Genomic DNA, 27,151 nt, shown 5'->3' with positions numbered 1-27,151 from the left:
TCTGTCTGCTATATCCATGTCCTTTCTCTGCTCTATTTGAAAATAGTTTGTCTGTCTGTCTGCATAGATTCTGAATCCCTTTCAGAGCAAGGATTGTGTCTTTTGGTAACAATAATAATAATTAATGATAATAATCATGGCATTTGTTAAGCACTTAATAGGTGCCAGGCATTGTACTAAGTGCTGGGATGGTTACAAGCTAATCAGGTTGGACACAGTGTGGTGTGCTGTTAGTATTTAATACAGTGTTAATACAATGTTCTGCATATGGTACACACAGTAAGTGTTCGATAGATACAATTCATTGATTGTTGTGTCCTCTTCTTTCTGTTCTCTGAACAACAGCCAAGTTATCAGGAATCCTCGTGGTGAATCTTCTCAGACTACAATAGTAAGCATCATGGGACAAGATTGTGAGGTAAGTATCCACTTCAGAAACCTGGCATCTCTGTGGGTGATAAAATGCGGTTAATAAGAATCTCAGATACTGCTGCGTGATCCTTGGATGCATTCTTTCAAGGAAATTCAATTTGGGAGGGGAAAAAAAAAACCTGCCACATCGATGGCTTGGAGTTTCTTGGTATAAAGATGGATATATAAAATATGTTTGGACCCATCAACAGAACTCAAATTAAATTGCAATGAGAAATAGAAAAGGCATGAGGTTTTTTTTTAATGTCTTTAAAAAAAATCAAAAACAACTGTTGAAAAAGTTTAATAGACTCTTTATTGTGCCATATTAAAGCAGCATTGTGTAGTGAATAGAGCCCAGGCCTGGGAGTCAGAAGGTCATAGGTTCTAATCCCAGCTCCGCCTGTTGCCTGCCATGTGGCCTTGGGCGAGTTACTTCACTTCTCTGTGCCTTAATTACCTCATCTGTAAAATGGGGATTAAGACTGTGACCCCTATATGGGACAGGGACTGCAACCAACCCAATTTGCTTGTTTCCAACCTAGTGCTTAGTACATTGTCTGGCCCATAGTACACACTTAACAAATACCATCATGACCACAACTATTATTATTCTTGGTAAACAGTAATCTGATTTAAGGAATATCTCACATTTTTTTTTCAATTCTGTGATCCTCCAAAACCTCTGACCTATATGAAGAGCTTCTTCCTGACCTATTTTGAAGTCCTTACTTGAAAACCACAGGGAATATGAATACTGATTAGCTGAGAGAGTGAATGAATGAATGAAAGAATCTTTGTAGACTGAGTTGTGGGACGACGAGGAGAAAGTATGCTCATCTTCCATAATGTATGCTCATTTTCCATAAGTAGAGCAATGTATAGTTGCCTTCCTCTCAGAATAGTTTTTCACAAAGTACTGTTGAAATTTACATTGTAAATTACTTCCGTGCCTTATATCTCTCACAACTATTTTAATTGACAGCTATTAAAACATATTATTCATGAAAGTTGTCAGACCACAGGGAAATGTTTTATTTTACAAAATTATATTTGAATTGGTTTGCCCAATTTTGATTTAGAGGCACTAAAAGCTGGTGAAATTACTATTCATTCAAATGTTCAGCTGAAGAGTAAAAATAGCTTAATTTTAGCAAATAAAAACTCACAGCAATCATAATAGTCATTTACTTTTGAGAATCGCAAAGAACAAACATAAAAGGCCAGCTCATTTAACTTTGAAAATCAGCTATTTTGTATGCAAAAAATATTACTTTTTCAACCACAATTTGTATAGAACTATTCACATTTCCTGCAAACATATAGTCAAGCTAATTCAGTCATAATTCAATTCACAACAGCTGCATTGTAAGCAAGTGATATGAATGCAAGTATCGTGACACTGTGCCATACCAATATAAGTCTTTTTTGAATAAGACAATCTTACAGCTTAACTTTTAAAAAGGATTTTAAATAGTTTAACTACTTGCTATCTTTTTTTTTATTTGTAGGAATTTTATGTAATATTTTGCTGTTAAAAGGTAAATGCTAACTCTCAGTAATGTAATTGCCAGTGGTTTGGAAGCTTTTTGAACCTCCCATTTAGTGATTAGACTTTCTTTTTCATCATATTAATCTTTGCAACAAGGCTTAAAATTCTAATAAAGCAAGAAAATTTTAAAAACCCATCTGAAAGATCAGGCTTTGTATAAAAAAAATAATAAAAGTCTAAATGCAGAAGGAAAAGGGTCCTCATTTACCATTCTTTGAAAGTTTGAAATGTGCCTCAGAAGAATAACAAATCATACAGGACACACATGGTGAGGGAAAATGAGTTTTGGCTCATAAGCATTAAAGAAACCTTTGAAGTTGAAATACATTTAGAAGAAAAATAGAAAAAACTATTTTTCTTTTCCTTTTTACTACTTAGTAGTAAACACTGCTGCATTCAAAATTCCTTAATGTCTTTCTTTTTTTCTTTCCTTCAAGGTCCTCGGAGAATTTCCCTAAAGCATCAAACTGGCTGACTTGATATTTGCTTGATTTAGTCAATCAAGGGCATTTATTGAGTGCTTGCTGTGTACTTTTAAAAGTCATAGATCAACTAAGAAGCAACCTATGAGAACCAATTTAGGAATTCTGTTCAACTTCCCTAATCCCTTAGTACAATTTATTGTGTTCAGTAAATACCAATGCTGCTGCTTGATGAGAATAAAAAGGGGAATCTGAAGAAGTATAAAGATATGTATATATTTGCTACAGTGGTGTGTGAGAAACCCAACTGTTTTCGTGACACAGAAGTGTGGAAGAGTTAGTGGAGGAAGTATATGAGGTGGGGGAAATGAGGTTATTCAGGGAAGGCCTGGGGGAGATAATAACGATAGCGGTATTCACCAAATACCCTATGCCAAGCACTGTATTTAGCCCTAGGATAAACGCAAGATAGGTTGGACCTAGTCCCTGACCCATGTGGGACTCACAGTTAAAGTAAGAGCAAGAATAGGAATTAAATCCCCATTTTACAGAAGAGGAAAGCAAGGCACAGATAAGGAAATTTAACTTCACACAGCAGTCAGACAATGGAGTAGGGATTAAAAACCTGGTTGTCTGATTTCCAGGCTCATCCTCTTTCCATTAGGCTACACTGCTTCAAGTAGAATAATAGTAATAATGTTGCTATTTGTTAAGTGCTTACTATGTGCCAAGCACTGTTCTAAGTGCTGGGGTAGAAATAGGGCAATTAGGTTGTCCCACGTGAGGCTCACGGTCTGAATCCCCATTTACAGATGAGGTGATGGAGGCACCAAGAAGTTGTGACTTGCCCAAAGTCACACAGCTACCAGGTGGCAGAGCAGAGAATAGAACCTATGACCTCCGACGCCTAAGCCCGTGCTCTTTCCACTGAGCCATGCTGCTTCTCTAGAAGCCCTGGCTCAACCCACTCGGGTTCCAGGTGTGTCAAGGACACCTCAATTTGCTTTCACACCCCAGAATTTGGTAGGAATGGGATTATTTCCCCTGAGTTCCACATCTGACTCAATTATTCTAGGTCTAACAGCAGGAATTAATCAGTCTAACAAAGGTATTCAATGAACACCTGCTTTGGAGCATACAGAAAGTAAATTACGAGATGCAACGTGGCATAGGGGAAAGAGCACTGGCTTGGGAGTCAGAGGTCATGGCTTCTAATAGTGGCTCTACCACTTATCTGTGTGACTTTGGGCAAGTCACTTAGCTTCTCTGTGCCTCAGTTACCTCATCTGTAAAATGGGGATTAAGACTGTGAGCCCCATATACGATAAACTGCTTAACTTGTATCTACCCCCAGTGCTTAGAACAGTGCTTGGCACATAGTAAGCACTTAACAAATACCATTCTTCTTATTATCATCATTATTATTACATAGTCATGAAGCCAGACTAGAGGAACTCGCAGTCTAGTGGGGGAGGTGGAAGCAATAGAACATAAGGGTAAGTTTTAGATAAATACCTGTGGGTTGGGATGAGTATCAAAATGGTAGGATGCACTGACTCAAGGGTGTAGGTGATCCTGATTCCCATGACCTGGAAAGCAGAAAATTCTCACTGGCTGTCTTGGTGAGAAAAAGCCTCCTCCCTTACACATGTATCTATTTGCCACCTCCCCATTTCAAACTAGAAATGATGCACATCCAGCAATCAGGTAGCTGGAATGCATATACATGCTATTTCCCAAAGACCTCAGTTGTACTCTCTCCCCTTTCCTTATCCCTCTCTCTCTCCCTTTCTCTCCACCTCCCTTTCTCTCAGATTGTTTTTGTGGATTTCCTTATCTCCCTGTCTCTTTCTCACATTGTCTCTGTGGGTCCAGTGTATTTGTCTCGCTCTCTCTCAACAACTCTCTCCTTCTTTCTGAATCTCAGTGTGCCCATATCTCTGATTCTCAACCTATTGTTGGGGCACCATTCACTTGCCCCCCAAGAGCCTCACCCCTGTGCAGATCCCCATTTGGTAACCCTTGCCCGTTCCCCGTGCCCATCCAGAGCTCCAGAAAATATGGTCACTGTGTTTCCAAAACATTCCCCTGGAAGTACATTCAAGGTGGGAAGGAAATATGGAAGTTTTCCAGTTATAAAATTAAAGTTACGATGAAACAGATTCTTCACGATACCCCAAATGGTAAAATGAATATTTATTCATTTATCAAGGGAAGTTGTTGAGGTAACATTAAAAACATTTGACTGATTTGTTTTTCCTAAAGAAAGACATTCTGATATAACTCTTTGGATGCTCTAACCTTTTTAGGGATTGTATCCAAGGTTTTGAACCAATCAATTTTTTCTAAGGTCATAATTTCTCCTCCCCAGACAGATTACATATTTCCTCTAAATGGAGCTTTAGGGAAATCACTCTAACTGTCAATTTGAAGCTGAGGATGATTTCAGGAAAATACTTCCTTCTTTGAAAGGTACTTTCAAACTAAAATTAAACTTGAGCAAAAGTGAGCTTTCATCTTGGAGGCAGGCTTTGGGGGATTAAGTATGCTGTCCAAATCTCCTTTGACTGCCAATGCATCCCAGAACGGTGTGACCTTCAGTAAACATATTCAACCTTTTAGACCTCTTCTTTGCACTTAGAAATGTGGCTGCATTTAGTGAAATCTGCCAGAGAGACAACCTGCATTTGAAGATCCCAACCTAAAAGGCCAAATTATGGAAGCAGCCATTTAATTTCCTATATTAATAGTTCATTCTGAATCACATTAAAAAGTTGACACGGCTCAGAAGGGAGCCTATAACAGGGCCTAATTTACCTATAATGGCATTTTCCAGAATACTCTTGGGAGTTGCAGTGTTAGAAAATGTAATTTAATGAGACACCATTATTCTAACACTGACACAAGAAAAAATTATTGCAAAATGGGCCCTCTATGTAAGCTGATTTTACAAGTTTGTTAGGATCAGGCTTAGGCAATTTAAGATAATATCAATTAATCTATCAATTGAGCACTTACTGTGTTCAGTAGGTCATACTGCAAGAATGCAACAAAAGAGAGTTGGTAGAAACTGTCCCTGCCCACAAGGAGTTTATGGTCTAAAGGCGGAGATGAACATTAAAATGTATTACATAGAGGGAAAATTCCAGAGTGTGAGTTTATATACATAAATCATGTGGGTCCGAGGGCAAGATGAATATAAAGTGCTTAAGGAATTCAGATCCAAGTGCCTAGACAACTCAGAAGAGAGGGCAAATAGGAAAAACAAGGACTTAAAAAAGGAAGGGCTCTTGGGGGAGGTGTGATTTTAGTTGGGCTTACTTAAAAGTGTTTTTTCTCTCTTGGCTTCAACTAGCATATAGTGGCAGAATTGGGAACGATTTTCCGACAACACACACTTGTGTCGGTATTAAGCACTATGTGATGTGAGAAGAAATAATTGTATGCTCCCGGTGCTTCATGTGTGTGACATACGACAAAGTAAGACATGATTGCCTTGCCTTTGTTTAGGGGCATAAGGAGAAAGGAGTTGTTCACACCCATCCAGAATCAACCAGAGAGGCAGGGAAGTCCAAGAAAAGATGAATGCAGTAGTCAAGGTTGGATATGATAAGTGCTTGGAACAGCATAGTAGCAGTTTGGATGGAGAGGAAAGGGTGGATTTTAATGTTATGAAGGTAGAACCAACAGGATTTTTTGATAAATTGAATATATGGGGCAATCGTGAAAGACTGGAAAGAGAGAATCCCAAAAGGAACTGGAAAAGGAGCTGCTAGAGTAATCCTGACAGGAGAAAGGAGCAGTGCCATGATGGTTGGTTGGAAGGGTGGATCAAAAGCAGAAGAAGCAACGTGGTTTAGCAGATGGAGCAAAGACCTGCTGGGAGTCGGACCAGAGTTCTAATCCTAGCTCTGTCTGCCATGTGACCTTGGCCAAGACATTTCACTTCTCTGGGCCTCAGATACCTCATCTGTAAAATGGAGAGTAAGAGTGTGAGGCCCATAAAGGACAGGGGCTGTATCCAACCTGATTGATTTGTATCTACACCAGTACTTAGAACAGTGCTTGACACACAGAAAGCACTTAAGCACCATAATCATTATTATTATTCTTATTACTACAAGGGGCAGATACGGTAAAATAAGAGCCAGAATAATAAGATCGAGCCTGAATGGTAGAAAAATGAGAGAGGAAGAAAGAGAAAGGTTGCATTGATGATATAAACCTTAAAACTGTAACAAAATTCTGCTCCCTAGGCTTCAATAATACTGTCCAGAAATGACTGGATAGACAGAGAAGAAGAAAGCAGAAGAAAACGGCCATTCTGACTCCTGGCAAATTCTAAGACAGAGTTTGGCAAAAATGGGACACTAAACTCTATACCAAGATGACATTTCATGAGGCTGCTGTGGTTGTTCTCCCTTTCTGTTGAGCTATTACAACAGTTTCTTGACTAGTTACAAGTGCCACTTAGAAATGACACTCGACAAAAGTGCTGAAACAAGATTACTGGCAATAGATTCCTCGAACACAATCAGCTCCGTAGAACGTGGGATAGGGCCTATGTGTTCCATCTATCAATGGTTTTTCTGAGGGTTTATGCAAAGTGCTGTACAAAATGCTTGGGAGAGTACAAACAATAGATTTGGTAGACAGGATCCCTGACCTCAAGGATCTTACAGTCTAACAGGAGCGATAGATGTTCAAATAAATTAAAGGAAAGGGAAGTAACCAATGGGAGGGACAGTAGGGCGTAAGTGGATAGAGCACAAGACTGGAAATCAAAAGGTCATGCGTTCTAATCCCAGCTCCACCACTTGTCTGCTGTGTAGCCTTGGGCAAGTCTGTGCCTCAGTTACCTCATCTGTAAAAAATGGGGAAGACTGTGAGCTCTATGCAGGACAGGGACTGTGTCCAACCCAACTTGCTTGTATCCACTCAGGTGATTAGTACAGTGCCCGGCCCACAGTAAACACATATTCCATAATTGTTATTAACTATAATCTATCCCAGCTCTTAGTACAGTGCTTCAGATATAGTAAGCACTTAAGTACTACAAAAAAAAAAGAAAAAGCAGGATGTATGAGGAGAATGGATGGGAGCAAGTGGTGTGATATGGGACACTCTAAACGCATTGTGGTTAGGGGATGTGTCTGCTTATTGCTGCATTGTACTGCACCAAGCGCTTAGTACAGTGCTCTACACATAGTAAGTACTCAATATGAGTGAATGAATGAGGAAGAAAGCACCCATAATTCAGGAGGGCAGAATAAATGAATCAACAACATATGACATAAAAATTATGATTAATGATTAAAAATTACGGTATTTGTTAAGCACTTACTATGTGCCAAGCACTGTTCTAAGTGCTTGGGTAGATGCAAGGTAATCAGGTTGTCCTAAGTGGGGCTCAAAGTCTTAATCCCCATTTTACAAATGAGGTAACTGAGGCACAGAGGTGTTAAGTGGCTCGTCCAAAGTCACACAGCACACAAGTGGCAGAGCCGGGATTAGAACCCACGACCTCTGACTCCCAAGCCCGGGCTCTTTCCACTGAGCCACACTGCTTCTTAAACATCAGTTTGGACACAGTCCCCGTTGCACATGGGGCTTCCAGTCTCTATCCCCATTTTACAGTTGAGGGAACTGAGGCTCAGAGAAGTGAAGTGATTTGCCCAAGGTTAAACAGCGGACAAGTGGCAGAGCCGGGGATAGAAAACATGACCTTCTGATTTCGAGGTCCTTGGTCTGTTCACTACACCATGCTGACATAGGACATGCTATAGTGGATAGAGCAGGGGCCAGGGATTCAGAAGGTCATGGATTCTAATCCCAGCTCTGCTACTTCTCTGCTGTGTGACCTTCATACTTCACAGATTTGTGCCTCAGTTACCTTATCTGTAAAATGGGGATTGAGACTGAGCACCGTATGGGACAGAGGCTGTGTCCAACACGATTTGCTTGCATCCACCCCAGTGCTTAGTACAGAGCCTGGCACATAGTAAGCGCTTAACAGATACCACAATCATTATTATTATAAGATATGGCACTATGGTAAAGCAATGCAGTAGACATGGTCAGCTTGCTCAAAGGCTTCATGAAACTGGGGATGTCAATAAAAAACTTGGAAAACAGGACGGGTCCTATCTGGGACAAACCCAATAAGTCTCAAGGAACAAGTGAGACAATTATCCATCTATACTTTCTGATACACTCTCATATTCGTAGGATCTCTCCATCATTTTAGTCGAAATTATGGAGCAGTATGCGTTTTCAACTTGATCGGTTAAAATAGAAATAATGCAAAGTGTTTCCCGGGGATATTTTTAACCCGTCAAAATACAAAAGAGTCGTGGTCTTCACAATCATATGCAAATTGTTTGGTAATTATACAGCAGCAATGTGGAGAGAAGTTGGAAGGTCAAAGTCCTAGGAAAAAGGGCCCCAAATTTGTTTTGCATAATAAAAATGCACTTTTTCTCTTTAAATGACAGTTTTCCCTTACTCACTCACCTTTTTGAACTTCCATGGAAACGATTTCTAATTTTGTAAGATTGAATGTGGAAAACTCATACAAAACATAAAATCAAATAAATGTGGTTTGTTTAGCCTCAACCTCCATACAGCGTATGGTTCTAAATGAAACATAATAATGTGTACAGACCCAGAAAACATAGGTGAATTAAGCATCCAGAAAATTAGAGTTCATTTCTTTTCAGCAATAGTTATAAGGATAGGAAACCCATAATAAATTAAAACTAAGAAATAAGCTACTGTTTTTCCTCCTGGAGAATCTCCAGCTTTAATGAGGTAAAAATAGGTGGCAATTCTCCAGTCGGTCAGTATTGAGAGCTTACTGTGTGCAGGGCACTGTTCTAACCACTTGGAAGAGTGCAATATAACAATAAACAGACACATTCCTTTCCCAGGACAAGCTTACAGTCTGCAAGGCGTGAAGTCAGCTCTGTCTCTCACCTACCTAAACAGCATTTCAACTCTACCCAAACACAGGGATCCTGAAAATATAGATAGCATCATCTATGAAAATGAGACCCATCTCTGGCTCATTTCCTCTCCACAATCTACATGGAAATGTTTCAAAGTCATATAGGTGAGTACTTGGAAAATCAATCATCAATCAGTGATCTTTATCGAACACTTCCTGGGTTCAGGGCACTGTCGAAAGTGCTTAGTGTCCAATGAAGTAGGCGTGATTTCTGCGCTCCTGAAGTCTACAGTCTAGCTGCCCAAAGAAGAATTAAAATAAAATTACAGGCAGCCTATCATAAAAATCTATACATAAGTGCTGTGGTAGGTGTCTAAGGGATTAGGGGGTACAGCTTCAGGGCTTAAGTGAATCTGAAAGGAGGGAGGGAAGATACGGTGGAAAAGTGGGAGATTTGTCAGGGAAGTCTTCCTGGAGGAGATGTGATTTTAGTAGACATTTGAAGGTGGGAAGAGTGGGTGGCCTGTCACTTTTCTAATATGTAGAAGTAGCAAGGCCTAGTGGATAGAGCACGAGCTTGGGAATCAGAATGACCTGGGTTTTAATTTTGGCTCTGCCACTTGTCTGCTGTGTGACCTTGGGCAAGTCACTGACATCTCTGTTTCTCAATTACCTCATCTGTAAAATGGGAATTAGGACTGTGAGCTCAATTTGGAACTGGGACTGTGTCCAGCCAGATTCAGCTGTATCTACGCCAGTGCTTAGAATAATAATAATAATAGCATTTGTTTTGCATTTACTATGTGCCAGGCTTGACACATAGTAACTGCTTAATACCATTATTATTATTATTATTATTATTAAGATGAGGATTAAAGACCTGTTCTCCCCACCACTTAGACAGTGAACCCCATGTGAGACAGGAGTTGTTTCTGATTTGCTTCTATTTAACATGCCCCAGCACTTGTCAGAAAGTACTTAACAAATATAGTATAGCAGTTATCTTTTAAACACAATTAGCAAACATTGTGCATTTCCAAATCATTTTCCTTCATCGTAGATTAAAACGTTATCTCAAAAAAAATTATTTTCTTTGAAAATTTTCCCCAGTTTATTTAGAAACCTGGTACTTTCAATGCCATGCTATTAACAACAATAGTAATTTTAAGCATTTTCCAAATCAAGATCAATCTCCTTGTATTTTACTTTATTTTTTAGTATCATAAAAACATTTCAGTGCACTGTCAAAAAGGAATTTCAGTGTTCTATAGAATGGAAAAATGGAAAATAAATGGCATCAATTAAGAGGTGTGAAAGTCACTAACACCCTCCATAATTTTCTGATCAATAAAAACGTAGCTCCATGCTCTACACCAGCAACAATAAATGCAATTAGATTCAAATGGTTCTGAATGATTTATGGACTTAATTAAGGCTTATAAGAATTCATTAAGGAGCTACAAGAATTGTCTTTACTCCTTACAGCTGGGTGATACACATACAAATTCATATTTATAGTTGAAAATGCTCGTGTTGCATCAGAAGTTCAAGATTCATTAAAAGGGAAACATTCTTAAATATGCTGTAATCAAAATAATCAATTTTTCTATGGAAATATTGCAAATTGGTACTACTTTTCCACTTATACAGCTAAAATAAATTTCATTCGACATCACTAATTGTCTTCAGATTTTCAAACAGTAGTTTATTTTTGGAGTTTGGATGCACTATTTATTCCCTCTCCATTTTACAGATAAGCCAACTAAGACCTAGAGAAGTTAAGAAATTTACCCAAGGTCACACAGCAGGCAAATGGACAGTTAATATTTGCATGCAGTACTGTATTGCTGGTACAAATTGTAAGAAGGAAAAATACTAAACAACCCTAAATACTTAGGTATTTTTTGAAAATTTGGATTAGCCTTAATTTTTCATCTATCACTGACTGAGGGTGGAATATGGACAGAGAACCTCTGATCTGTGAACAGACTGACCTTCTAGTCAAATGTTTCTGGTACAGCATTCCTTGAGGAGGAGGAAGAGGAGGAGGCTGGAATCAGAGGACATGGGTTCTAATCCCAGCTCCGATACTGGTCAATTTTGTGACCTTGGCCCAGTCACTTATTTTCTCTGTGCTTCAATTCCCTCATTTGCAGAATGGGGTTTAGATATATGCTGAAAATATAATTCTAATAATTCTGAATATATATTCTAATATATAATAGATATATTAGTTAGAATTCCTTAACTCCCATTCTCTCCTAGACCCCCTCCAATCTGGCTTCCGTCCCCTCCACTCTACCGAGACCGCTCTCTCTAAGGTCACCCGTGACCTCCTTCTTGCCAAATCCAATGGCTCCTACTCCATTCTGATCCTCCTTGTCCTCTCTGCTGCCTTTGACACTGTCGACCATCCCCTCCTCCTCCATACCTTATCTCACCTTGGCTTCACGGACTCCGTCCTCTCCTGGTTCTCCTCTTACCTCTCTGGCCGATCATTCTCGGTCTCCTTCGCTGGAGCCTCCTCCTCCTCCCATCCTTTAACTGTTGGAGTTCCTCAAGGGTCAGTTTTTGGCCCTCTTCTGTTCTCCATTTACACTCACTCCCTCGGTGAACTCATCTGCTCTCACGGCTTTGACTACCATCTCTACGCAGATGACACGCAGATCTACATCTCCGCCCCTGTCCTCTCCCCCCACCCTTCAGGCTCGCATCTCCTCCTGCCTCCGGGACGTCTCCCCCTGGATGTCGGCCCGCCACCTAAAACTCAACATGAGCGAGAATGAGCTCCTCATCTTCCCTCCCAAACCCGGTCCTCTCCCAGACTTCTCTATCACTGTTGATGGCACGACCATCCTTCCTGTCTCTCGGGCCCGCAATCTCAGTGTCATCCTTGACTCGTCTCTCTCATTCACCCCACACATCCTATCTGTTACCGAGACCTGCCGGTTTCACCTCTACAATATCGCCAAGATCCGCCCTTTCCTCTCCATCCAAACGGCTACCTTACTATTACGGGCTCTCGTTATATCCCGGCTAGACTACTGTGTCGGCCTTCTCTCTGACCTCCCTTCCTCCTCTCTCGCCCCGCTCCGGTCTATTCTTCACTCCGCTGCCCGGCTCATCTTCCCGCAGAAACGATCTGGGCACGTCACTCCCCTTCTTAAACAACTCCAGTGGTTGCCTATCAACCTCCGCTCCAAACAAAAACTCCTCACTCTAGGCTTCAAGGCTCTCCATCACCTTGCCCCTTCCTACCTCTCCTCCCTTCTCTCTTTCTACCACCCACCCCGCACACTCCGCTCCTCCGCCGTCCACCTCCTCACCGTCCCTCGGTCTCGCCTATCCCGCCGTCGACCCCCGGGTCACGTCCTCCCGCGGTCCCGGAACGCCCTCCCTCCTCACCTCCGCCAAACTGATTCTCTTTCCCTCTTCAAAACCCTACTTAAAACTCACCTCCTCCGAGAGGCATTCCCAGACTGAGCTCCTCTTCTCCTTCTACTCCCTCTTCCATCCCCCCTTTACCTCTCCGCAGCTAAACCCTCTTTTTCCCCTTTTCCCTCTGCTCCTCCACCTCTCCCTTCCCATCCCCACAGCACTGTACTCGTCTGCTCAACTGTATATATTTTCGTTACCATTTATTTTGTTAATGAATTGTACATCGCCTTGATTCTATTTAGTTGCCATCGGTTTTTACGAGATGTTCTTCCCCTTGACTCTATTTATTGCCATTGTTCTCGTCTGTCCGTCTCCCCCGATTAGACCGTAAGCCCGTCAAATGGCAGGGACTGTCTCTATCTGTTGCCGACTTGTTCATCCCAAGCGCTTAGTACAGTGCTCTGCACATAGTAAGTGCTCAATAAATACTATTGAATGAATGAATGAATATATGTTCTCCCTCTTACTTAGACTGTGAGCTCCATATGGGACCTTCTTATCTTGTATCTACCCAGCATTTACTGCATTGTTTGACACCTAGAACTTGCTTAACAAATACCACAATTAAAGTATATGTATTATGAGCTTAATCAGTTAATTGTATTCATTGAGCATTTCTCTTGTGCAGACCATTGGACTAAGTGCTCAGGAGAGTACAATATGGCAGCTTTGTCAGACATATTCCCTCCCCACAAGGAACTTACAGTCAGAGGGGAGACAGACATTAATATACATAAATAAATTACGGATATGAGGCTTCCTAAATCCCATAGGGTGGGGTGAATAAAGGGTGCAATTCCAAGTCCAAATTCCAGTGTTCGGACAGAGTATTCAAGTGAGAATTAGACACGGATAGAAAGGTGTAGCTTGAATAAACTGCTGCTCTTTTCTAAAGTTTGCACAATAATGTGTTAATCATTCAGAAAATGTACGCAGCATAAACTTCTCTGCTGTGGCAGCTGTCACCTCAAAATCTCCATAGTCTACAGGGACCTGAGCTGCTTGAAAGATCCCTGAAAAATCTAAGTTTAAGCTGGAATTATCCACCAATGACCCCTATCACTGAAATGGGTTCATTCCTTCCTTAATTCCCTTCTGTTTTCTCCCAGATGTTGCAGAGAGAGAGAGAGAGAGAGAGAAAGAGAGTGAATGCAATGGTTAGAACCTTAGGTCTTTCTGGAGTGGACTGAGATCCATGTCCAGCTCCCAGCTAAAGAGAGCTTTGTTTTCCCCTATCTTCCACTCCAAAGTTCAACTCCCCTTTCTCCACAGGAATCTTTTCAGTCCTCTGGCTAAAAATCCATTCCATATTAGTCCAAACCACCCTGAGGTGTTGGAGGGAAGAGGGAAGAGGACTGTACCATCACTTCAAACACTTCATTATTCAATCATATTTATCGAGCTCTTAATGTGTGCAGAACACTGTACTAAGTAACAGGGAGAGTACAATATAACAATAAACAGATGCCCACATTTGGCTCAGTGGAAAGAGCATGGGCTTGGGAGTCAGAGGTCATGGGTTCTAATTCCCGCTCTGCCACTTGTCAGCTGTGTGACTTTGGGCAAGTCACTTAACTTCTCTGTGCCTCAGTTACCTCATCTGTAAAATTAGGAGGAAGACTGTGAGCCCCACGTGGGACAACCTGATCACCTTGTATGCCCCCAACACTTAGAACCGTGCTTTACACATAGTAAACGCTTAAATATCATCATGGTTATTACAGTCTAAATGGGGAGACAGACATTAACATTAATAAGTAAATGACAGATATGTACATAGGTGCTGTGGGGTAGGGAGGGAGGATGAATAAAGGGAGCAAATCCAGGTGGCACAGAATAATAAAATCATGTTGGTATTTGTTAAGCGCTTACTATGTGCTGAGCACTGTTCTAAGCACTGGGGTAGACAGAGGGGAAGCAGGTTGTCCCACGTGGGGCTCACAGTCTTAATCCCCATTTTACAGATGAGGTAACTGAGGCACCGAGAAGTTAAGTGACTTGCCCAAAGTCACACTGCTGACAAGTGGCCGAGCTGGGATTCGAACCCATGACCTCTGATTCCAAAGCCCGTGCTCTTTCCACTGAGCCATGCTGCTTCTCAGCAGGGAAACAGAAGGAAATGGGAGAAAAGGAAAGGAGGGCTTAGTCAGGGGGGGCCTCTTGGAAAAGATGGGCCTTCAATAAGCCTTTGAAGAAGGGAAGAGTAACATCCTATCAGCCATTCGTTGGCCTACTTGACACCTCCCCAGTCTTAGATTAGGTTAATTTTTAATTCTTCATATATTTGTACATTTAATTGTTCATTCAGACGAACCGTAAGCTCACTGTGAGGGGCCACATGTCTACCAAGTCTGTTAAATTGAACTCTCTCAAGAGCATAGTAGAATGTCCTGCATCTGGTAGGCACTCAATAAATACCATGATTGAAAATGCACATACGGTTTTCACCCACAGTAGCCAGCTACAGGCAGAATCGAACTCAAAGCTGGCTCTTTCCTTCCACTGGATCACCAAAATAAGTAGCTTTATCAAGATCAATCTTCTTTACAGCTCATTAGTTGGGTGACCATGAAGCAGTGGCAAGTGAAAGTCCACAGTGATTTGTTAGCATCTATTATTTACGAGAAGTGACATTAGCTGGTTACCCTATATGATGCTAGCATTAGGGAGACGGGGCAGTCTTGTATTTTACAGCCTCTCGGGAGCACTGAGCACAGTAGAAGAGTTACATCGAGGAGCAAGAAATGTTACTTCTGAGAGGAGGAAATGGGATTTAGGAAGCCTCATCAGGGATTTACATGGTCAATGTCTTTAGCATTGAGGTGATAGACTAAGGTTGTTCACTCAGCTGTAAACAGGAAATTAATCCTGAACTCCTCATTAAATACTCTTGAAGAAGTGGCTTTATCTTGACCTTCTTTCATAACATTTTATTATTTATTCTGTCACCCTTGCATCAGATTTACAATTTAAAAAATCCTCACCCTACCGAGCCCAGCCCGAGTTAGTGCCAAGAAGGAGCAAAGGCAGAGATTTCACAAGCATGAGTTCATGGATTTATAAACTAGATGAAGACTCAAAAAGATCTGAGGAGGATTCTGGGCAAACATTGACTTAGAAAATGCAATATAACAAAAATCCAATATACCGGATTGCACTGCATTTTTCCTTTGTATATGGAAACGTTGCTCTCTGCCTTCTTAAAATATACAATTTTATATTAATAATAATAATAATAATAATGTTGGTATTTGTTAAGCGCTTACTATGTGCAGAGCACTGTTCTAAGCGCTGGGGTAGACACAGGGGAATGAGATTGTCCCGCGTGGGGCTCACAGTCTTCATCCCCATTTTACAGATGAGGGAACTGAGGCACAGAGAAGTGAAGTGACTCGCCCACAGTCACACAGCCGACAAGTGGCAGAGCTGGGATTCGAACTCATGACCTCTGACTCCAAAGCCCGCGCTCTTTCCACTGAGCCATGCTGCTTCTCTCTATATATTATCTCTAGCAACCCTGCCTGTTTCACCAGAATTGCATGGAATGAGAAGGCCTGGGCCAGGGATAGTCCTCATCTCCACTAAGACTAGGTCAGGTACACAGTGAGTCAGAAACACATACTAACACACAATCAGATGTGCACGAATGCAGTTAGATTCAAGGATTAATTCCTTGTATCTAGGCACATAACAGAGTCAGTCAGAGTAATTTAATCAGTCATATTTATTGAGTGCTTACTCTGTGAAGAACACTGGACTAAGCACATGGGAGAATGCACTATACTGATATAACACAGTAAGAAATAATAATGTTGGTATTTGTTAAGCGCTTACTATGTGCCGAGCACTGTTCTAAGCGCTGGGATAGACAGAGGGGAATCAGCTTGTCCCACGTGGGGCTCACAGTCTTAATCCCCATTTTACAGATGAGGGAACTGAGGCACAGAGAAGTTAAGTGACTTGCCCACAGTCACACAGCTGACAAGTGGCAGAGCTGGGATTCGAACTCATGAGCCCTGACTCCAAAGCCCATGCTCTTTCCACTGAGCCACGCAAGAAAGCCATATAGGCAATTTTGCTCTCTATCAGCTAGGAGAGAATGAATCCATGGATGGGAAACCTCTCCTTGTCCCCCTCACACTCCCAAACCACCTCAATTCATGCCTCCAAACCTGAACCAAGCAGCAGTAACTAGACTCCCTAAATTCCCAATTTGGAAAGTATGACCCACTAACTGGACTCCCTTTGAAACTGACTGGATGATTCCTGGGGTCCTTTTTTTTTTTTTTTCCTTTAGAGTATTTGTTAAGCCCCTACTATGTGCCAGGCACTATACTAAAGGTTGGGTTACATACAAGGTAATAGGATGGACACAGTCCCTCTCTACATGGGGGTCACAGTCTTACTCCCCATTTTACACAAGTTAACTGAGGCACAAAGATGTGAACTTACACCAAGGTGGCACAACACTGTGGGCAGTGATTGTCTCTCTTTAATGCCGTATTGTACTTTCCAAGCACTTAGTACATTAGTACGATCGAATGAAGTGGCAGAGCTGGAATTAGAACCCAGGTCCTTCTGATTCCCAGGTGCATGCTGTGTCCACTAGGCCGCACTGCTTCTCTCAAGGCTCAACTCTTTGTTTGCTTAACCTCGTTGGACTTAGTTTCAGATTAACTCTCCTATGATCTGTAATTATGGATCTATTTTTCTGTCTCCCCAAGATCTTCCTTAGCCCAAGATGCTCAGCTGCAGCCCCTTAAGTCCCTTTGTTAACTCTACTCCCATGCATCATTGTATAGCAATATAAGAATCGTGGTATTTGTTAAGCATTTATTATGTGTCAAGCTCTGTATTAAGCAAATCCCCAAATACAAGCAAATCCCTGTCCCATGTGAGGGTCACAGTCTCAATCCCATTTTATAGATGAGCTAATTGAGGCACAGAGAAATGAAGTGATTTGCTCAAGGTCATACATGTGGCACAGTCAGGCTGTGAGCCCATCAATGGGCAGGGATTGTCTCTCTCTTTTGCCAAATTGTACACTCCAAGCACTTAGTGTAGTGCTCTGCACATAATAAGTGCTCAATAAATATGATTGAATAAGAACCCATGATCTTCTGACTCCCAGGCCTGGGGTCTATCCAATATATCATGTTGTTTCTCACATGTACATATTCACATATAATATACATATACATACCCACATATATTACACATACATACACACGTGCATGAATCCATATATATATATATATATATATATAATATTGGGTATATTTCATATTAGGATCTAGCCTATAGCAAAAGAGAGGGAAAATATGATTTGCTATCTGCTCTGATCTGCTAATCACATTAGCAGAACAACAAACCAGGGTACATATCACTTGAAGCCATAGTAGAGGGAGGTCACCAACTGAAGCTGTTGCTAGCCAAAATAGCAGGGATTTTATGTAAGTGCCCTAGGGAAACTGCAGTCCTACTGGAGAGCACATAAACATTTTAATCTCCTTCCTCACAAGGGATCAATAAACTGTACTTTTGCACTTTGAAGGACTTCAGATATTCGAGTTTATAAGACTTTACAGTTGATAAGATGCCAGATAAAGGTTTTCAAAGGGGGGGCTACTTAAAGCATGCCAGGATAATCAACATTTTCAAGAAAAAAAGAGAGTGGGCTGTGGAAACCACAGGGGGAATTTCAGAGCTTTACACTGCAGGCAGGATTCTAACCAGAATCCTTCTTAGAAGATTACTAGAGAACACCGTCAACTGTGTGCTACCTGAATCACAATGGGCTTCAGACTAAATCGAAGATAATCAGAATTGATCTTTGCAGGGCAAGAGTGATAAAGGAAATGTGAAGGGAACAGTTTGATGATTCCATACCATGTTTACTGACCTCATAAAGGCATTTGACATAGTAGATGAGGTACTGGATATGACTAAATAAATTTGGCTTGGTCTGAGGAATTCACCAAAATTTTTAGGTTACTCCAACGGAATGGTTAGTTGAATCAGAGTAGAAAGTGGCCTGCCTTTCTCCATAACTGGTGAAATGAAGATTTACCTATTCAATTATGCAATTTTTGAGACTGTAACAAGGGAATTGAAAGCCGGAGCAGAAAAGGGTTTCTTATCCTTTGGGAAATTCTTTCAGCTCAACATCCTAAGTGTCTTCAAAAGTTTTTAAGACACTGTTGCTTAATGCAAATGACTGTACTCTGGAGAAACACACACAAGAGAAAATTCAAATAATTAAGAACTGCTCTGCAGATGGAGCGTTACGCCATCGATCAAAACTAAGTTTGAAGAAAATGAAAGTAATGTACCAAGTCCACCCCAGGGAAAACCTACACAGAAATAACCTGGACCTACTCCAGAAAACATCCGGTTCTAGAACAGTTATACCAACATCATTTAGAAACCAAGCTTGAAACTAAATGCGCAGGCCAAAATGACAGTAATGAGCTTCTGGAATTGGAGTCAACTCACCAGCGCTGAATCAAAAACACAGCTCTCCTGGACAGGACTGGACAACTGAACAACCATAGCTGCCGGATGATGAACTCAAGTACCCATAAACCAGGAGGGCAAAATAAACCAAAGTGGAAAGAGCACAGGCTTGGGAGTCAGAGGTCATGGGTTCGAATACCCGCTCTGCCACTTAGCTGTGTGACTGTGGGCAAGTCACTTAACTTCTCTGTGCCTCAGTTACCGCATCTGTAAAATGGGGATTAAGACTGTGAGCCTCACAAGGGACAATCTGATTACCCTGTATCTAACCCAGTGCTTAGAACAGTGCTCTGCACATAGTAAGTGCTTAACAAATACCAACATCATTATTAAAAATACAGTGAAGTACAATCTCAAAAAATGTGGGAGGGCAGTGGATTCTTGGGAGACCACAGCAGAGCACAGACAAAATGACCAACATTAGCATGTTGTCTATTTTTTATGGTATCTGTTAAGGTCTTATTATCATTCATATTTATTGAGCACTTACTACATGCAGACCACTGTACTAAGCATTTGGGAGAGTACGATGCAACCGAATTAGCAGACACATTCCCTGCCCATAACGAGTTTAGAGTCCATGTGTCAAGCACTGTTCTAAGTTCTTGTTGTGGGCAAGGAATGTGTCTGTTTATTGTTATATTGTACTCTCTCAAATGCTTAGTACAGTGGCTCAAAACATGGTAAGTAATCAATAAATATGATTGAATGAATGAAGTGAATTAGGTTGGACACAGTCCCTGTCCGACAAGGGGTTAACAGTCTAAGAAAGGGAGAGAACAGGAAAACTGATGCGTAAAGAAGTGAAGTGACTTGCCCAGAGGTCACACGGCAGACAAGTGGTGGAAGCAGGATTAGAACCCAGGTCCTCTGATTCCAAGGCCTGTGTTATTTCCACTAAGTCTTACAGCTTCTCTTGAATAAAGGCTGCATGAAGATCAAAATACTAAGAAGGAGCTTTAAAAACAGTGACGGGCCCTGAAGGAAAATGTCCATTAATGAAGCACTGGTTTATTCTTTAAAATAAACTGTGTTGCAGTGTTAAGGATACTCATTATCTAAGCTGCCACTCAAATATAGGAGTGATCTTCATTCCATCTTCAAAAATGAAAATGAATATGTGTCGATTTTGCTGCATTTACATATTTACGAACATATAGCTATAAATATATCTACCTACATAGATAGATACCTATACATATACCTATATTTCTTGTAGACGTTGACTGTAGGCCTCTGAGTTTTTATCATTCATTTTATTTTCCATAGGCAAAATTTATGCAGCTTTTAATGAATGATGAAAACTGACTCTCTAATGATATCATTTTTACAATAGTGAGCACTAGAAATTCTTTTTTCATGCATCTTTTAAAAACATGTCTAGTTAGACTTACCCAGTGCTTGTTTCCAGCCTGTTAGAAGGAATATTACAATACTAATTTTTCCTAAGATACAATGGAGTCTAATTAAAGGAAGTAAACAACTTCTAGATCCACGGAGAGGACTGAACATACGCCAAGTATTATTATGCTAAAAAAATGACATCTGTATTTAGTTCTGAGTATTGTCTACTTCTGTGGATGGTACTGATTCTGATGGTACCAATACTGATAATGATGATGCTTCATGAAGTACTTACCTCAGAACAAAATCTGGATCTTTGAAATGAAAAATCTAATAAACAAAAATAAATGAAATTTGGCCACAGCCCCAGAAAACATAGTCTGTAAAAACACAGGGGAATGTGGGAAGAGAAAAACTGGAAAAAAGTCAAAAACACAAGTGGCTAAGATGGACCCGAACCTTAGAGGCAGAGATCACATCTATGGACTCTATTGCACTGTACTCTCCCAAGTGCATAGCGAATTGCTCTGCATACGGAAAGCGCTCGATAAATATCACTGATTGATGGATTGAAGTGAAAAGCATCATTAATTCCCCAGGTCATCTAAGGGCCAAAATTCCACCAGCCACAGAAGAGGATCAGAAAACCCTGATCACACCCTCGGTTATGGCCTTCTGGTCTTGCTAAGAAAAAACCTGTACCCTTTAAAAGTGCTATAGAGAGCAGATTTTTAATGTCATTTACTATGTACCAGACACCATGCTATACACTGGGGTAAGTACAAAGTTGTGAGGTTGGACGCAGTTATTGTTCCACATGGGGCTCACAGTCTTAATCTCCATTTACAGATGAAGTAACTGAGGCACAAAGAAGGTAAGTGTCATGCCTAAGGTCACCTAGCAAACAATTGGCGAAGTGGGGTTCTTTTGACTCCCAGGCCCATACTCTATCCACTAGACCGCACCCTTTCTCTAATTGAATACACTGGATTCATTGCTAATTATATTTGCTAGCAAACTGCTTGGGCAGGAACTATTCCAAGTAGGGAAGCGAATGGCCAACATCCACATGGGGACAACCTTTGCACTGTCAAGTAAGTCTACTGTGCCATCCATTCATCCAGTTATATTTACTGAGCGCTTACTGTGAGTACTGTCCTAAGCGCTTGAGAGAGTACAACAATAAACAGACATTCCCTGCCGACAACGAGCTTATAGTTTCCGCACAATCTTAGCAGGAGCACGTAATGCAGCACACCCATGAGGCTACCTAACAATCCTTATCGACAGCTGCATAAATGACTTTTTCCTTTTACACACTTAGGTTTCTTGAGGGCAAAGATCTTGTCTGCCAACTCCATCGTACTATACTCTCCCAAATGCTCAGCACAGTGCTCTGCACAAAGCACTCAATAAATACCTTCGCCTGATTCCCCCATAGTTGGAAATACTCAACATCCCACACACTTAATACAGTGCTTCACACACTGAAATTGCGCGATAAAAACGACTAAATGAATAATTGGTTCATTCATCCTTCCCTTCATCATATTCAGGATATTCTGTGGACCTCTCTAAACTAACCCCTCCCCATTACCTCAGAGCTATATCATTCATATTGACTTTGAGCAAAGATCATTAGGGATACCAAATGGGGACTTTAAAATCTCCCTGGACATTCTACCCAGATCTTGCAGTTAATTGTCCTTGGCTAGTCAAATGTCATGTGAATCAATGCCTTATCGTGGCAGGAGAGTTTGCATATGATAAAGAAGTTTAGAGCTATGTCACTGAGAGATAGTCTCTCATCCGGGTTACCCATAATGAAGAGGTCTAAACAAAAGCAACGGACAAAGTTGTTTCACCGGTGCTGGGCAGCAACAGCATAGGAGAGAGTCAAAGGCAGATGACGAAGTGAGCAAAATCTTGATCAGAGATAATGGCAGAGACAAATTTTCACAGCATAGAAGGCAACGGTAAACCAAGTCTGTTTTTTGGGTTTTTTTTAACCAAGAAACCTCTATGGAAAAAGAACCAGAGTCGCTATGAATCAGAAATGACTCAACAGCATCTAAGTCAAAAATACCCTTAGCTAAATTCCCTACTGATTGACTGGTTTACCAAAATTCATTTACCATTAATTAGATCACCCCTGTTATTCCCACCATCCTTGGCCCTTCCCCTACCTATTGGTTCATTTAATTGTCTCCATGGCGACCAGACTATTTCCCCAATACCGGCCCATTACCCAGGCAACAACTTCCTATTACACTAGCTAATGTTGGATGAGCTAGTTCTTTCTTCAGTGAACTGTTCTTTATATTTTAATAATCCCCCCAGCTACAATTATGGGTCGTGTTCACTGAATAGCCATTCGATCTTTTTCCAATATAATCAGTTAATATCCCCATAAAAGTAAATGAATTACAGGAGTTTGTTTATATTAAGTTAATAAAAACACATCCTTCAAAATTTCCTTGTTTCCACCCACACAAAAAATGCATAAAAACTTGCTGGTAAGATGATAACCAAATAAGTGTTATGCAGATTTGCAAATTGGCTTGGTCTTTTTATCTTCTGTTCTTTCCCTTCCTTCCGTTCTCCACTTTTTTAGACATGAAATGTATTCTTGTTCTCAGTCCAGCAAAAAGGTGTCTAGAGATGAAAACTCATGTGATTAAGTAGTCACAGAGGAATAGGTAAATTTAGACACAGTCCTGGTAGAAAGAGCATGGGGCTGGAAGTCAGGGAACCTGGGTTTTCATCCCAGCTCCGCCACTTACCATCAGTGTAACCTTGGGCAAGTCATTTAACTTCTCTGGGTCTCAATTTCCTTAACTATAAAATGGGAATTAAATACCATTTCTTCTTCCTACTCCAACTATGTGCCTCAGATGGGATGGAAACTGTGTCCAACTTAGTTATCTTGTATCTACACTTAGGCAAAATAAGTTCTTAACAAATACTCATTATCATTATTATTGTTGTAATTATTCAGAATAATAATAATATTGATAATACTAAAAGGTGTTTCAAAAATAATCACCTACCTCCACATAGTTTTCTGTCCACTGGGTTTGAAGATGCCACTCTCAGAGATGATCTTTTAAGAGTGAATGCATCTGTAGGCAATTCAAGTATTGAGTGCTGACAAACAATTCCAATCACTGACATCAGGTGCAAGCTCATTGCGAGCAGGGAATGTACCTGTTTATTGTTGTATTATACTCTCCCAAATGCTTAATACAGTGCTCTGCACCCAGTAAGTGTTCAGTAAGTATAATTGAATGAATAAATTACATTTTGATGCTCCAATGCATTCAAAAGCCAGAATGCCTGATGTGGCTTTTCTTTCTTCCTCTCTATTTCACAAGCATCTGCTCCAAAACACCTGTTCCCCAATTACTGAACGCTACACCCATATTAACCCTCTCTCTGGGTCTTGTTTCTTAGCTGTTCATTGTTCTATCCCAACAAGTGAGTTTTATTTTATTATGTTTTTGAAAATTTTTTTGAGCTCACCTTCCTTGGGTTACTTTATTTCAGTTCACCCATAAAGCAGATCGTGGCCAATCATCCAGGACATCGTATTGGATCCTTTTTCCCTGGCATTTTTATTTCCAGGGCCCAGGCTTTCTTTACCATGGTTCCTGCCGCACAGAGTCCTGTGATTTGGAAGTGAAGTCCGCTATTCCCGGGACCTGGGAGAGTAACAGAATGGCTCTGGGGCAAGATGGATGGGAGTCACTCCCAGAAGCCTGATCTACATTAAGGGAAGCACTGCCTCCCACATGCGAGTCTTTTAAAGACATTTGTATCTGCAGGTTTGATCTCTTCAAGGGTTGTCATAAGCCACCCAAATAGAGCAGTATCCATCAATCGGTGGCATTTACTACTGAGAGCTCACTTCCTCCAAGAGGCCTTCCCAGACTGAACTTCCCCTTTTCCCTCTGCTCCCTCTCTGCTCCCCCTTCACCTCCCCTCAGCCAAGCCCCCTTTCCTCCCCTTTCCCTCTGCTCCTCCTCCCCTCCCCTCCCCTCAGCACTGTGCTCATTTATAGATGTTTTTATTACCCTATTTATTTTGTTAATGAGGTGTACATCCCCTTGATTCTATTTATCGTCATTATGTTGTCTTGTTTTTGTCCGCCCGTCTCCCCTGATTAGACTGTAAACCCGTCATTGGGCAGGGATTGTCTCTATCTGTTGCCAAATTGCATATTCCAAGCGCTTAGTGCTCTGCACATAGTAAGCACTCACTTAAATACTATTGAATGAATTTATTAAGCACCTACTATGTCCTGAACCCTGTATTAGGTGTTAGGGAGATACGATACATTTAGAGTTGTAGAAAGAGCCCTACCCACAAGGACCTTTCAGTCTAATGTAGTAATTTAAGGACGGTACTATCCATTTTCCTTTCCCTCAGCATCTAGTGAAAGGCTGATGTGATGCCAGTGGAAAGAGCCCAGGCTTGGGAGTCAGAGGACATGGGTTTAAATCCCAGCTCAGGTGCTTGTCAGCTGTGTGACTTGGGGCAAATCACTTAACTTCTCTGTGCCTCAGTTACCTCATCTGTAAAATGGGGATTCAGACAGTGAGGCCCATGTGGGACAACATAATCACCTTGTATCCTCTCCAACGCTTAGAACAGTGCTTTGCACATAGTAAGTGCCTAAGAAATGCCATCATTTGTTTATATTTGATCCATAGGTTTGCCTGCCTGCCTAGCATGTTAACCACTGAGCTCAGGTGGAATTTTTCTAGCAGTCTAACTAGGGCTTTCTGGTAGGTTCTGGTTGTTGGGCTTTGCACACAGTAATCACTTAATAAATATGATTGAATGGGCTCTCCTGAAGGCAAACAAACAAACTTTTTTTAAGGTGGAGCTGAGAGGTCGAGGGGAAGAGTAATAGGAATCCTTCCTAATGAGACTTCATTTCCTAGAAGACAAAGGCTATTTCTTGTCTCCTAGGCTAGAACCAGAAATAGCAAAGCCTCCTTCACAAAGAAGCATGGCATAGTAGATAGAGTATGAATCTGGATGTGAGAAAGTCATGAGTTCTAATCCCGGCTCTGCCATTCGGTTGCTGTGTGACCTTGGGCAAGTCACTTCATTGCTCTATGCCTCAATTACCTCAGCTGTAAAATGGGGTCTGAGACAGTGAGCCCCACATAGGACTGGGACTGCGTCCAACTTGATTTGCTTGTACCCACCCAAGTGCTTAGTATAGTGCCTGGCACATAGTAAGTACTTAACAATGACTATCAGTATCATTATTTTTAAAGTACACTGAATCCAAAGAATGCATAAGCAGGCTAGAAGGTCAGAATCAATCCATTAATGATATTTATCATGTACTTACTTTACTGTGTTAAGAGCTTGGGAGAAGAAAAATAGAATCAAAAATATAGACATAGTGAACCACAGTCTCAAACAATTTCAAATAACAGTCTGCAGTTATATCAAATAACAAATTTGAGTAACCAACTTCTGCAGTTTGGAGGCCACTGCAGAAGGTAGATAAACCTGGAATGCAACAGTCAGGAAGGAGTTTGTCTCTTTGAACAAAGGCTTACCAAAGATTAGAATACCAAGAGGCAGGTTTGAAAATAGAGACTCAGCCCTCTATGGGGCGAATACATTTGCATAGCAAGGATCTAGCCGATAAATGCCACTAGATCTGCGAACCAGGTATCAGTTCTTAAGCCACACGTGGGTAGATCAGGAGAGCACCTTACTATCCGTAGTGTTATCTTTGCCGCGAATGAAAGGCAGATATGGAATTGGCATGTGGATCACATACCCTCTAGAGGGGCATGTAGAAGGCTTGGATTTGGGTTTCAGTTAATGATCAATTAAGAGTAATAATAATAATGTTGGTATTTGTTAAGCGCTTACTATGTGCCGATCACTGTTCTAAGCGCTAGGGTAGACACAGGGGAATCAGGATGTCCCACGTGGGGCTCACAGTCTTAATCCCCATTTTACAGATGAGGTAACTGAGGCACAGAGAAGTTAAGTGACTTGCCCAAAGTCACACAGCTGACAAGTGGCCGAGCCAGGATTCGAACCCATGAACTCTGACTCCAAAGCCCGTGCACTTTCCAATGAGCCACGCTGCTTCTCAATTGAGCAACCACTCTGCGGAGAGCTCTCCACTAAAACTCTGAAGAGAGTACAATAGCTAATAGGCATGGTCTCTGTCCTCAAGGAGCTTATAATATAGCAGGGAGAGAGAGAAATTAGGAGAAGCAGGAAGTTTCCCTTGACATCCTCCCTCTTGTCACATGGGCCTTTCACCTTGCTCTGTATTCTCTGACACAAGGATAATGAGGATTTGCTAGTTTTGCTGATCTGCTGTTTTTCTGCAAGTTGTTCTTTGATCTCAGATTTTTCCATCAAACGAGACCAGTTTTTACTTGGAGGAAAAACCCGGGAAAAGTGACGATACAACTAGATATACCCCCTAGTAAAGTTTGACTAGCGCAAAGTATATCAGAAGGAATTTTTCCCACCTCT

The 27,151-nt window shown here is 41.2% G+C and overlaps 2 long non-coding RNA genes across 4 annotated transcripts in view; one reads left to right on the top strand and one right to left on the bottom strand.

The window, feature by feature from the left end:
• The window catches only part of LOC114806566, a 75,285-nt gene extending 72,644 nt beyond the window's left edge, over positions 1–2,641 (top strand). For 2 of the 3 annotated variants that reach the window (XR_003754603.1, XR_003754604.2), the window contains exons 2-3: positions 346–418; positions 2,401–2,641. This is a non-coding gene — a long non-coding RNA (uncharacterized LOC114806566). Of the gene's footprint in view, positions 1–345; positions 419–1,922; positions 1,953–2,400 lie in introns of all 3 variants that reach the window. The other variant, XR_005659512.1, reaches the window with a different exon arrangement.
• On the bottom strand, positions 236–23,746 carry LOC114806565. Its single transcript, XR_003754602.2, has 3 exons — positions 23,680–23,746; positions 3,901–3,974; positions 236–448 (listed from the first exon to the last, which is right to left on the bottom strand). It is a non-coding gene; the product is annotated as an uncharacterized LOC114806565 (long non-coding RNA).
• Between the last annotated feature and the right edge of the window lie 3,405 nt (positions 23,747–27,151).

This window comes from Ornithorhynchus anatinus, chromosome X1, assembly GCF_004115215.2.
Source record: "Ornithorhynchus anatinus isolate Pmale09 chromosome X1, mOrnAna1.pri.v4, whole genome shotgun sequence".
Lineage (NCBI taxonomy): Eukaryota > Metazoa > Chordata > Mammalia > Monotremata > Ornithorhynchidae > Ornithorhynchus > Ornithorhynchus anatinus.
Note: the sequence above shows the minus strand (reverse complement) of the source record. Positions and strands in the feature narration are given on the sequence as shown.